The sequence below is a fragment of the Triticum urartu genome, chromosome 7 (genome assembly GCF_003073215.2).
Source record: "Triticum urartu cultivar G1812 chromosome 7, Tu2.1, whole genome shotgun sequence".
In the NCBI taxonomy this organism is placed as follows: domain Eukaryota; kingdom Viridiplantae; phylum Streptophyta; class Magnoliopsida; order Poales; family Poaceae; genus Triticum; species Triticum urartu.
The window spans coordinates 64,559,837-64,573,859 of NC_053028.1; positions in this window are offsets into that span (position 1 = coordinate 64,559,837).

The following is a 14,023-nucleotide window of genomic DNA, read 5'->3' on the forward strand; positions in this document are numbered from 1 at the left end:
CATGATGTAGATGGATAAACTCATGAAATATGATGAAAACCCCATCTTGTTATCCACGATGGCAACAATACAATACGTGCCTTGCTGCCCCTACTGTCATTGGGAAAGGACACCGCAAGATTGAACCCAAAGCTAAGCACTTCTCCCATTGCAAGAAAGGTCAATCTAGTAGGCCAAACCAAACTGATAATTCGAAGAGACTTGCAAAGATAACCAATCAGACATAAAAGAATTCAGAGAAGATTCAAATATTTATTCATAGATAGACTTGATCATAAACCCACAATTCATCGATCTCAACAAACACACCGCAAAAGAAGATCACATCGAATAGATCTCCACAAGAGTGGGGGAGAACTTTGTATTGAGATCCAAAAAGAGAGAAGAAGCCATCTAGCTAATAACTATGGACCCGAAGGTCTAAGGTAAACTACTCACACTTCATCGGAGGGGCTATGGTGATGGTGTAGAAGCCCTCCGTGATCGATGCCCCCTCCGGTGGAGCTTCGGAACAGGCCCCAAGATGGGATCTCATGGATACAAAAAGTTGCGGCGGTGGAATTAGGGTTTTGGCTCCATATCTGATCGTTTGGGGGTACGTAGGTATATATAGGAGGAAGGAGTACGTCGGTGGAGCAACAGGGGGCCCACGAGGGTGGAGGGCGTGCCTGGGGGGGGTAGGTGCGCCCCCCTACCTCGTGGCCTCCTCTTTTGTGTCTTGACGTAGGGTCCAAGTCTCCTGGATCATGTTCGGTGAGAAAATCACGTTCCCGAAGGTTTCATTCCGTTTGGACTCCGTTTGATATTCCTTTTCTTCAAAACCCTAAAACAGGCAAAAAAACAGCAATTCTGGGCTAGGCCTCCGGTTAATAGGTTAGTCCCAAAAATAATATAAAAGTGAATAATAAAGCCCAATAATGTCCAAAACAGTAGATAATATAGCATGGAGAAATCAAAAATTATAGATACGTTGGAGACGTATCAAGCATCCCCAAGCTTAATTCCTGCTCGTCCTCGAGTAGGTAAATGATAAAAACACTATTTTTGATGCAGAGTGCTACTTGGCATAATTTTAATGTAATTCTACTTAATTGTGGTATGAATATTCAAATCCGAAAGATTCAAGATAAAAGTTTAATATTGACATAAAAAGAATAATACTTCAAGCATACTAACAAAGCAATCATGTCTTCTAAAAATAGCATGGCCAAAGAAAGTTATCCCTACAAAATCATATAGTCTGGCTATGCTCCATCTTCACCACACAAAATATTTCAATCATGCACAACCCCCATGACAAGCCAAGCAATTGTTTCATACTTTTGGTGTTCTCAAACTTTTTCAATATTCACGCAATACATGAGCGTGAGCCATAGATATAGCACTCTAAGTGGAATAGAATGGTGGTTGTGGAGAAGACAAAAAGGGAGAAGATAGTCCCACATCAACTAGGCGTATCAACGGGCTATGGAGATGTCCATCAATAGATATCAATGTGAATGAGTAGGGATTGCCATGCAACGGATGCACTAGAGCTATAAGTATATGAAAGCTCAACAAAAGAAACTAAGTGGGTGTGCATCCAACTTGCTTTCTCATGAAGACCTAGGGCATTCTGAGGAAGCCCATCATTGGAATATACAATCCAAGTTCTATAATGAAAAATTCCCACTAGTATTTTAAAGTGATAACATAGGAGATTCTCTATCATGAATATCATGGTGCTACTTTGAAGCACAAGTGTGGTAAAAGGATAGTAACATTGTCCCTTCTCTCTTTTTCTCTCATTTTTTATTTGGGCCTTTTCTCTTTTTTTATGGCCTCTTTTATTTCTCTTCCTTTTTTATTTTTCATCCGGAGTCTCATCCCTACTTGTGGGGGAATCTTAGTCTCCATCATCCTTTCCTCACTGGTACAATGCTCTAATAATGATGATCATCACACTTTTATTTTCTTACAACTCAACAATTACAACTCGATACTTAGAACAAAATATGACTCTATATGAATGCCTCCGGCAGTGTACCGGGATGTGCAATGAATCAAGAGTGACATGTATGAAAGAATTATGAATGGTTGCTTTCCACAAATACGATGTCAACTACATGATCATGCTAAGCAATATGACAATGATGGAGTATGTCATAATAAACGGAACAATGGAAAGTTGCATGGCAATATATCTCGGACTGGCTATGGAAATGCCTTAATAGGTATGTATGGTGGTTTTTTTGAGGAAGGTATATGGTGGGTGTATGATACCGGCGAAAGGTGCGCGGTATTAGAGAGGCTAGCAAAGGTGGAAGGGTGAGAAAAGTGTGTATAATCCATGGACTCAACATTAGTCATAAAGAACTCATATACTTATTGCAAAAATCTACAAGTTATCAAAGCAAAGTATTACACGCATGCTCCTAGGGGGATAGATTGGTAGGAAAAGACCATCGCTCATCCCCGACCGCCACTCATAAGGAAGACAATCAAAAAATAAATCATGCTCCGACTTCATCACATAATGGTTCACCATACGTGCATGCTACGGGAATCACAAACTTTAACACAAGTATTTCTCAAATTCACAACTACTCAACTAGCATAACTCTAATATCACCATCTTCATATCTCAAAACAATTATCAAGCATCAAACTTCTCATAGCATTCAACACACTCATAAGGAAGTTCTTTTATTATTCTTGAATTCCAAGCATATTAGGATTATTTAAGCAAATTACCATGCTATTTAAGACTCTCAAAATAATCTAAGTGAAGCATGAGAGATCAATAGTTTCTATAAAAAAAATCCACCACCGTGCTCTAAAAGATATAAGTGAAGTACTAGATCAAAACTATATAACTCAAATGATTTGAGTGAAGCACATAGAGTATTCTAACAAATTCCAAATCATGTATGGCTCTCTCAAAGGTGAGTACAGCAAGGATGATTGTGGTAAACTTAAAAGCAAAGACTCAAATCATACAAGATGCTCCAAGCAAAACACATATCATGTGGTGAATAAAAATATAGCTCCAAGTAAAGTTACCGATAGAAGTAGATGAAAAGAGGGGATGCCTTCCGGGGCATCCCCAAGCTTTGGCTTTTAGGTGTCCTTAGATTATCTTGGGGGTGCCATGGGCATCCCCAATATTAGTCTCTTGCCTCTCCTTGTTCCACAATCCATCAAATCTTTACCCAAAACTTGAAAACTTCACAACACAAAACTTAAAGTAGAAAATCTCGTGAGCTCCGTTAGCGAAAGAAAACAAAAGACCACTTCAAGGTACTGTAATGGACTCATTCTTTATTTATATTGGTGTTAAACCTACTGTTTTCCAATTTCTCTATGGTTTATAAACTATTTTACTAGCCATAGATTCATCAAAATAAGCAAACAACACACGAAAAACAGAATCTGTCGAAAACAGAACGGTCTGTAGTAATCTGTAGCTAGCGCAAGATCTGGAACCCCAAAAATTCAAAAAAAAATTGTTGGACGTGAGGAATTTATCTATTAATCATCTTCAAAAATAATTAAGTAAATAGCTCTTTCCAAATAAAAATGGCAGCAGTTCTCGTGAGCGCTAAAGTTTCTGTTTTTTTACAGCAAGATTAACAAGATTTTCCCCAAGTCTTCCCAACGGTTCTACTTGGCACAAACACTAATTAAACACAAAAAACACAACCTAAACAGAGGCTAGATAAATTATTTATTGAATAACAGCAAGGATAAATATTGGGTTATCTCCCAACAAGCGCTTTTCTTAAAAGCCTTAAAGCTAGGCATTTATAATTTTAATGATGCTCACATGAAAGACAAGAATTGAAGCACAAAGAGAGCATCATAAAACACGTGACAAACACATCTAAGTCTAACATACTTCCTATGCATAGGCATCTTATAGGCAAACAAATTATTAAGGCAAGCAAAAACTAGCATATGCAAGGAGCGGAAAGAAACAATATCAATCTCAACATAACGAGAGGTAATTTAGTAACATGAAAATTTCCACCACCATATTTTCCTCTCTCATAATAATTACATGTAGGTTCATAAGCGAATTCAACAAAATAGCTATCACATAAAATATTTTCAACATGATCCACATGCATGATCCACATGACCTTTCCAAACCCACTTTTATCAAAAACTTCATAAGATTGAACATTCTACAAATATGTGGGATCTAAAGTTGACACTCTTCCAAACCCACTTTCAATAATATTGCAAACACTATTATCAATCTCATATTCATCATGGGGCTTAAAAATAAATTTTCAAGATCATAAGAAGAATCACCCCAATCATGATGATTGCAACAAGTAGAGGACATAGCAAAACTAGCATCCCCAAGCTTAGGGTTTTGCATATTATTAGCACAATTGACATCAAGAGAATTTATAGTAAAATAATTGCAATCATGCTTTTTATTCAGAGATCTATCGTGAATCGCTTCATAAAGTAATTCATCACACTTTTCAGATTCATGAATTTCAAGCAAAACTTCATAAAGATAATCTAGTGCACAAAACTCACTAGCAATTGGTTCATCATAATTGGACCTCTTAAAAAGATTAGCAAGTGGACGAGGATCCATAGATCTTAGGTTCTCTGTTTAGTAATAAATAAACAATTATTCTAACCATACGAGCAAAGAAGAAGCAAGCGAAAAGGAGGCAAATAGAGAAAGAGAGGGAGGATAGAGAGAGAGAGGGCGAATAAAATGGCAAGGGTGAAGTGGGGGGAGGAAAATGAGAGGCAAATGGCAAATTATGTAATGCGGGAGATAAGGGTTGTGATGGGTACTTGGTATATTGACTTTTGCGTAGACTCCCCGGCAACGGCGCCACAAATCCTTCTTGCTACCTCTTGAGCACTGCGTTGGTTTTCCCCGAAGAGGAAGGGATGATGCAGCAAAGTAGCGTAAGTATTTCCCTCAGTTTTTGAGAACCAAGGTATCAATCCAGTAGGAGGCTACGCGCGAGTCCCTCGTACATGCACAAAAAAAATCCTCGCAACCAATGCGATAAGGGGTTGTCAATCCCTACACGGCCACTTACGAGAGTGAGATCTGATAGATATGATAAGATAATATTTTTGGTATTTTTATGATAAAGATGCAAAGTAAAATAAAAGCAAAGTAAAAAGCAAAGGAAATTACTAAGTATTGGAAGATTAATATGCTGAAGATAGACCCGGGGGCCATAGGTTTCGCTAGTGGCTTCTCTCAAGAGCATAAGTATTCTACGGTGGGTGAATGAATTACTGTTGAGCAATTGACAGAATTGAGCATAGTTATGAGAATATCTAGGTATGATCATGTATATAGGCATCACGTCCGAGACAAGTAGACCGACTCCTGCCTGCATCTACTACTATTACTCCACTCATCGACCGCTATCCAGCATGCATGTAGAGTAATAAGTTAATGAAAACAGAGTAATGCCTTAAGAAAGATGACATGATGTAGAGGGATAAACTCATGCAAAATGATGAAAACCCCATCTTGTTATCCTCGATGGCAACAATACAATACATGCCTTGCTGCCCCTACTGTCAGTGGGAAAGGACACCGCAAGATCGAACCCAAAGCTAAGCACTTCTGCCATTGCAAGAAAGATAAATCTAGTAGTCCAAACCAAAATGATAATTCGAAGAGACTTGCAAAGATAACCAATCATACATAAAAGAATTCAGAGAAGATTCAAATATTATTCATAGATAGACTTGATCATAAACCCACAATTCATCGGTCTCAAAAAACACACCGCAAAAAGAAGATTACATCGAATAGATCTCCACAAGAGAGGGGAGAACATTGCATTGAGATCGAAAAAGAGAGAAGAAGCCATCTAGCTAATAACTATGGACCCGAAGGTCTGAGGTAAACTACTCACACTTCATCGGAGGGGCTATGGTGATGATGTAGAAGCCCTCCGTGATTGATGCCCCCTCCAGGGGAGCTCCGGAACAGGACCCAAGATGGGATCTCGTGGATACAGAAAGTTGCGGCGGTGGAATTAGGGTTTTGGCTCCGTATTTGATCGTTTGGGGGTACGTAGGTATATATAGGAGGAAGGAGTACATCGGTGGAGCAACAGGGGGCCCACGAGGGTGGAGGGCGCACCTGGGGGGGTAGGCGCGCCCCCTACCTCGTGGCCTCCTCTTTTGTGTCTTGACGTAGGGTCCAAGTCTCCTAGATCATGTTCGGTGAGAAAATCACGTTCCCAGAGGTTTCATTTCGTTTGGACTCCGTTTGATATTCCTTTTCTTAGAAACCCTAAAACAGGCAAAAAACATCAATTCTGGGCTGGGCCTCCGGTTAATAGGTTAGTCCCAAAAATAATGTAAAAGTGGAAAATAAAGCCCAATATAGTCCAAAACAGTAGATAATATAGCATGGAGAAATCAAAAATTATAGACACGTTGGAGACGTATCAGGCATCCCCAAGCTTAATTCATGCTCGTCCTCGAGTAGGTAAATGATAAAAAGAGAATTTTTGATGGGGAGTGCTACTTGGCATAATTTCAATGCAAATATTCTTAATTGTGGTATGAATATTCAGATTACAAAGATTCAAGACAAAGGTTTATATTGACATAGAAAATAATAATACTTCAATCATACTAACAAAGCAATTATGTCTTCTCAAAATAACATGGCCAAAGAAAGTTATCCCTACAAAATCATATAGTCTGGCTATGCTCCATCTTCCCCACACAAAGTATTTAAATCATGCACAACCCCGATGAAAAACCAAGCGATTGTTTCATACTCTAACTTTTTCAAAACTTTTTCAATCTTCACGCAATACATGAGCGTGAGCCATGGATATAGCACTATAGGTGGAATAGAATGGTGGTTGTGGAGAAGACAAAAAGGAGAAGAGAGTCTCACATCAACTAGGCGTATCAACGGGCTGTGGAGATGCCCATCAATAGATATCAATGTGAGTGAGTAGGGATTGCCACGCAACACATGCACTAGAGCTATAAGTATATGAAAGATCAAAAAGAAACTAAGTGGGTGTGCATCCAACTTGCTTGTTCATGAAGACCTAGGGCAATTTGAGGAAGCCCATCATTGGAATATACAAGCCAAGTTCTATAATGAAAGATTCCCACTAGTATATGAAAGTGATAACATGAGAGACTCTCTATTATGAAGATCATGGTGCTACTTTGAAGCACAAGTGTGGTAAAAGGATAGTAACATTGTCCCTTCTCTCTTTTTATCTCATTTTTTATATGTGGCCTTTCTCTTTTTTATTTATTTGGGCTTCTTTAGCCTCTTTTATATTTATTTTTATTTTTCGTCCGGAGTCTCATCCCGACTTGTGGGGGAATCATAGTCTCCATCATTCTTTCCTCACTGGGACAATGCTCTAATAATGATGATCATCACACTTTTTATTTTTCTTACAACTCATCAATTATAACTCGATACTTAGAACAAAATATGACTCTATATGAATGCCTCCGGCGGTCCACCGGGATATGCAATATGACAATGATGGAGTGTGTCATAATAAACAGTACGGTGGAAACACTACTACAAAAACAGCTATAGCCAATATGAACACTAATGGCGCACTGTACATGTGGTGCGCCATTACTAAATACTAATGGCGGACCATGTGTTGGTGCGCCATTAGTGTGCAAATACTAATGGCGCACCATGTGTTGGTGCGCCATTAGTGTGCAAATACTAATGGCGCACCACATCCACGGTGCGCCATTAGTAAAAAAAATTTAAATTTTTTTCAAAACTACTAATGGCGCACCGTGGGATGATGCGCCATTAGTAATTATGTTTCAAAAACAATTTCAATTTTTTTATATTTTTTTAAACTACTAATGGCGCACCGTGGGAGTGGTGCGCCATTACTAGTTGAACTAGTAATGGCGCACCATCCCACGGTGCGCCATTAGTAATTTGGCCCAAACATTCCCCCGAATGCACCCCCCCACCCCCACCCCCGTGGACTGCCTTTTCAATTTCAAAAAAAATAAAATAAAAGAAAATGATAGAAATGTCAAAAAAATAAAAGAAAATAAGATTCCCATGTGATATGTGGTCTAGTTGTTAGCAAAATTTACAAACATGAATTTTCGACTTTTTGGCAAAATCTCTCGAGAATTTGTAAAAATGGGCATAACTTTTGCATACGAACTCGGATGAAAAAGTTTTTCATATGCAAAATCATCTACTCGAAAAGTTACATCCGAATTTAACGGGGGAACCCCGTTAAACATTTTCAAAAACCTAACAAAAAAAAAAGATACGGGGCTTTTAAGATCTGGAGAGGCAAAAAAATTCAAACTTACTAATGGCGCACCTGCCCATGGTGCGCCATTACTATCTTCCCTCCTTCAAAATTCAAAATAAATCAAAAAAAAGTTACTAATGGCGCACCTGCCCATGGTGCACCATTAGTATCTTCCCGCCTTCAAAATTCAAAATAAATAAAAAAAATAGTAATGGCGCACCTGCCCACGGTGCGCCATTACTATGCCGTATATATGGCTGGGCGTGTCCTCTCCTCCTTACCTCTTCATTTTTCTCCTCCACTCCATCTCCTCCTCTCCTCCACTCCATCTTCCATTCTCTCCTCCACCATACTACCCTCCTCCTCTCCGGCGACCTCCTCCTCCTCCTCTCCGGCGACCTCCTCCTCCTCCTCTCCGGCGACCTCCTCCTCCCACCTCTCCTCCCCTCCCCTCCCCTCACGGTTTCTCCTCCCTCCTCTCCGGTGAGCTCCTCCTCCCTCATCTCCGGTGAGCTCCTCCTCCCTCCTCTCCGGTGAGCTCCTCCTCCCTCCTCTCCGATGAGCTCCTCCTCCCTCATCTCCGGTGAGCTCCTCCTCCCTCATCTCCGGTGAGCTCCTCCTCCCTCCTCTCCTCCCATCCCCTCATGGTTTCTCCTTCCTCCTCTCCGATGCTCCGGTGAACTCCTCTGCGGCGACCTCCTCCTCCTCTCCGGCGATGTAGGCGAGTGCCTCTCCGGTCACCTCATCCTCCTCCTCTCCGGAGAACTCCTCTCCGGCAAAAGAACACGGCAAAAGAATGTACAAGATCCAAAAACGGGAATAAAATTTGAAATAATATCGTGCAAAAAAACAAGCAAAAAAAGCAAGCAAAAAATGGGAACAAAAATCGCGATCCAGATCCAAATTCAAAATTCAAAAATAGTAATGGCGCATTGTGGGGGTTAGACGGTGCGCCACTACTATTTTCCCGCCTTCAAAATTCAAAAATACTAATGGCGCACCATGGACTATACTAATGGCGCACCAGTGTCCTATACTAATGGCGCACCGTGGCCTATACTAATGGCGCACCAGTGGTGCGCCATTAGTATACCAGATACTAATGGCGCACCATTGGTGCGCCATTAGTAAAAAATACTAGTGGCGCGGTACTAGTGGCGCACCAGTAGTGCGCCATTAGTAGGCAAAAACTGGTGCACCACTACTAGGCCTTTTCCTAGTAGTGAAAGTTGCATGGCAATATATCTCGGAATGGCTATGGAAATGCCATAATAGGTAGGTGGCTGTTTTGAGGAAGGTATATGGTAGGTGTATGATACCGGTGAAAGGTGCGCGGTATTAGATAGGCTAGCAAAGGTGGAAGGGTGAGAGTGCGTATGATCCATGGACTCAACATTAGTCATAAAGAACTCATATACTTATTGCAAAAATCTAGAAGTTATCAAAGCAAAGTACTACGCGCATGCTCCTAGGAGGAAAGATTGGTAGGAAAAGACCATCGCTCGTCCCCGACCGCCACTCATAAGGAAGACAATCAATAAATAAATCATGCTCCGACTTCATCACATAACGGTTCACCATACGTGCATGCTACGGGAATCACAAACTTCAACACAAGTATTCTTTAAATTCACAACTACTCAACTAGCATGACTTTAATATTATCACCTCCATATCTCAAAACAATTATCATGCTTCAATCTTTTCTTAGTATTCAACACACTCAAAAGAAAGTTTCACAAATCTTGAATACCAAGCATATTATTATTAGGCAAATTACCATGCTATTAAGAGACTCTCAAATTAATTTAAGTGAAGCATGAGAGATCAATAGTTTCTTTAAAACGAATCCACCACCGTGCTCTAAAAGATCTAAGTGAAGCACATAGAGCAAAATTGTAATGCTCAAAAGATATAAGTGAAGCACATAGGGCAAAATTATCTAGCTCAAAAGATATAAGTGAAGCACATAGAGCAAAATTATCTAGCTCAACAGATATAAGTGAAGCACATAGAGCAAAATTATCTAGCTCAAAAGATATAAGTGAAGCACACAGAGAAAAATTATCTAGCTCATAGGATATAAGTGAAGCACATAGAGCAAAATTATCTAGCTCATAAGATACAAGTGAAGCACATAGAGTATTCTATCAAATTTTAATTCATGTATGGCTCTCTCAAAAGGTGTGTACAGCAAGGATGATTGTGGTATACTAGAAAAAAAGACACAAATAATACAAGACGCTCCAAGCAAAACACATATCATGTTGGTGAATAAAAATATAGCTCCAAGTAAATTACCGATGGAAGTGGATGAAAAGAGGGGATGCCTTCCGGGGCATCCCCAAGCTTTGACTTTTTGGTGTCCTTGGATTATCTTGGCGGTTCCATGGGAATCCCCAAGCTTAGGCTCTTGCCACTCCTTGTTCCATGATCCATCAAAAGAATTCACCCAAAACTTGAAAACTTCACAACACAAAAGTCAAAATAGAAAACTCGTGAGCTCCGTTAGCGAAAGAAAACAAAAGACCACTTCAAGGTACTGTAATGAACTCATTATTTATTTATATTGGTGTTAAACCTACTGTATTCCAACTTCTCTATGGATTATAAATTATTTTACTAGCCATAGATTCATCAAAATAAGCAAACAACACACAAAAAACAGAATCTGTCAAAAACAGAACAGTCTGTAGTAATCTGTAGCTAGCGCAAGATCTGGAACCCCAAAAATTCTAAAATAAATTGATGGACGTGAGTAATTTATCTATTAATCATCTGCAAAAAGAATTAACTAAATATAACTCTTAAAATAAAAATTACAGCAGTTCTCGTGAGCGCTAAAGTTTCTGTTTTTTACAGCAAGTTCAACAAGACTTTCCCCAAGTCTTCCCAACGGTTCTACTTGGCACAAACACTAATTAAACAAAAAAAACACAACCGAAACAAAGCTAAATATTTTATTTATTAAATAACAGCAAGGAATAATATTGGGTTGTCTCCCAACAAGTGCTTTTCTTTAAAGCCTTATAGCTAGGCATAATATTTCAATGATGCTCACATGAAAGACAAGAATTGAAGCACAAAGAGAGCATCATAAAACACATGACAAACACATCTAAGTCTAACATACTTCCTATGCATAGGCATCTTATAGGCAAACAAATTATCAAGGCAAGCAAAAACTAGCATATGCAAGGAAGCGGAAAGAAACAATAGCAATCTCAACATAACGAGAGGTAATTTAGTAAAATGAAAATTTCTACCACCATATTTTCCTCTCTCATAATAATTATATGTAGGATCATAAGAAAATTCAAGAAAATAGCTATCACATAAAATATTTTCAACACGATCCACATGCATGCAACGTTGACACTCTTCCAAAATAGTGGGATTAACATTAACTAAAGTCATGACCTTTCCAAACCCACTTTTATCAAAAACTTCATAAGATTGAACATTCTCCAAATATTTGGGATCTAAAGTTGACATTCTTCCAAACCCACTTTCAATATTATTGCAAACATTATAATCAATCTCATATTCATCATGGGGTTTAAATAAATTTCCAAGATCAAAAGAAGAATCACCCCAATCATGATCAATGCAACAAGTAGAAGACATAACAAAACTAGCATCCCCAAGCTTAGGGTTTTGCATATTATTAGCACAATTGTCATTAATAGAATTTATAATAACATCATTGCAATCATGCTTTTTATTCAAAGATCTATCATGAATCACTTCATAACATACTTCATTGCAGTTTTCAGATTCACGAATTTCAAGCAAAACTTCATAAAGATAATCTAGTGCACAAAACTCACTTGCAATTGGTTCAACATAACTGGATCTCTTAAAAAGATTAGCAAGTGGATGAGGATCCATAGATCTTAGGTTCTCTGTTTAGTAATAAATAAACAACTATTCCAACCATACGAGCAAACAAGAAACGGGCAAAAACAGGCAAATAGAGAGGGATGATAGAGAGAGAGAGAGGGCGAATAAAACGGCAAGGGTGAATTGGGGGAGAGGAAAACGAGAGGCAAATGGCAAATAATGTAATGCGAGAGATAGGGATTGTGATGTGTACTTGGTATATTGACTTTTTGCGTAGACTCCCCGGCAACGGCGCCAGAAATCCTTCTTGCTACGTCTTGAGCTTGCGTTGGTTTTCCCCAAAGAGGAAGGGATGATGCAGCAAAGTAGCGTAAGTATTTCCCTTAGTTTTTGAGAACCAAGGTATCAATCCAGTAGGAGCCCACGCTCAAGTCCCTCGTACCTGCACAAAACGATAGCTACTCGCAACCAACGCGATTAGGGGTTGTCAAACCCTTCACGGTCACTTACGAGAGTGAGATCTGATAGATAGAATATTTTTGCTATTTTTGGTATAAAGATGCAAAGTAAAAAGTAAAGGCAAAGTAAAAAAGCAAAACAAGATTAAAGTGATGGAGATTGATATGATGAGAATAGACCCGAGGGCCATATGTTTCACTAGTGGCTTCTCTCAAGAGCATAAGTATTCTACGATGGGTGAACAAATTACTGTTGAGAAATTGATAGAATTGAGCATAATTATGAGAATATCTAGGCATGATCATGTATATAGGCATCACGTCCGTGACAAGTAGACCGAAACGATTCTGCATCTACTACTATTACCCCACTCGTCGACCGCTATCCAGCATGCATCTAGAGTATTAAGTTAAAAACAGAGTAACGCCTTAAGCAAGATGACATGAAGTAGAGAGATAAATTCATGCAATATGAAATAAACCCAATCTTGTTATCCTTGATGGCAACTATACAATACGTGTCTTTCTACCCCTTCTGTCACTGGGTAAGGACACCGCAAGATCGAACCCAAAGCTAAGCACTTCTCCCATGGCAAGAACTACCAATCTAATTGGCCAAACCAAATGGATAATTCGAAGAGACTTGCAAAGATAACCAATCATACATAAAAGAATTCAGAGAAGATTCAAATATTATTCATAGATAGACTTGATCATAAACCCACAATTCATCGGTCTCAACAAACACACCGCAAAAATAAGATTACATCGAATAGATCTCCACAAGAGAGGGGGAGAACTTTGTATTGAGATTCAAAGAGAGAGAAGAAGCCATCTAGCTACTAACTATGGACCCGAAGGTCTGAGGTAAACTACTCACACTTCATCGGAGGGCTATGATGATGTAGAAGCCCTCCGTGATGACAGCCCTCTTCCGGCGGAGCTCCGGAACAGGCCCCAAGATGGGATCTCGTGGATACAGAAAGTTGCGGCGGTGGAATTAGGTTTTTGGCTCCTCTTCTGATTGTTTGGGGGTACGTGTGTGTATATATAGGAGGAAGAAGTACGCCGGAGGAGCAACGAGGGGCCCACGAGGTAGGGGGCGCGCTCCGGCACCCCCACCCTCGTGACCGCCTCTTTTGTTCCTTGGAGCAGGGTCCAAGTCTCCTGGATCACGTTCCGTGAGAAAATCACATTTCCGAAGATTTTATTCCGTTTGGACTCCATTTGATATTCCGTTTCTTCGAAACACTGAAATAGGCAAAAAACAGCAATTCTGGGTTGGGCCTCCGGTTAATAGGTTAGTCCCAAAAATAATATAAAAGTGGAAAATAAAGCCCAATATAGTCCAAAATAGTAGATAATATAGCATGGAGCAATCAAAAATTATAGATACGTTGGAGACATATTAGGTACACATCAATGTCTATGCCGGGTTGCTTAGGGCCTTGGATG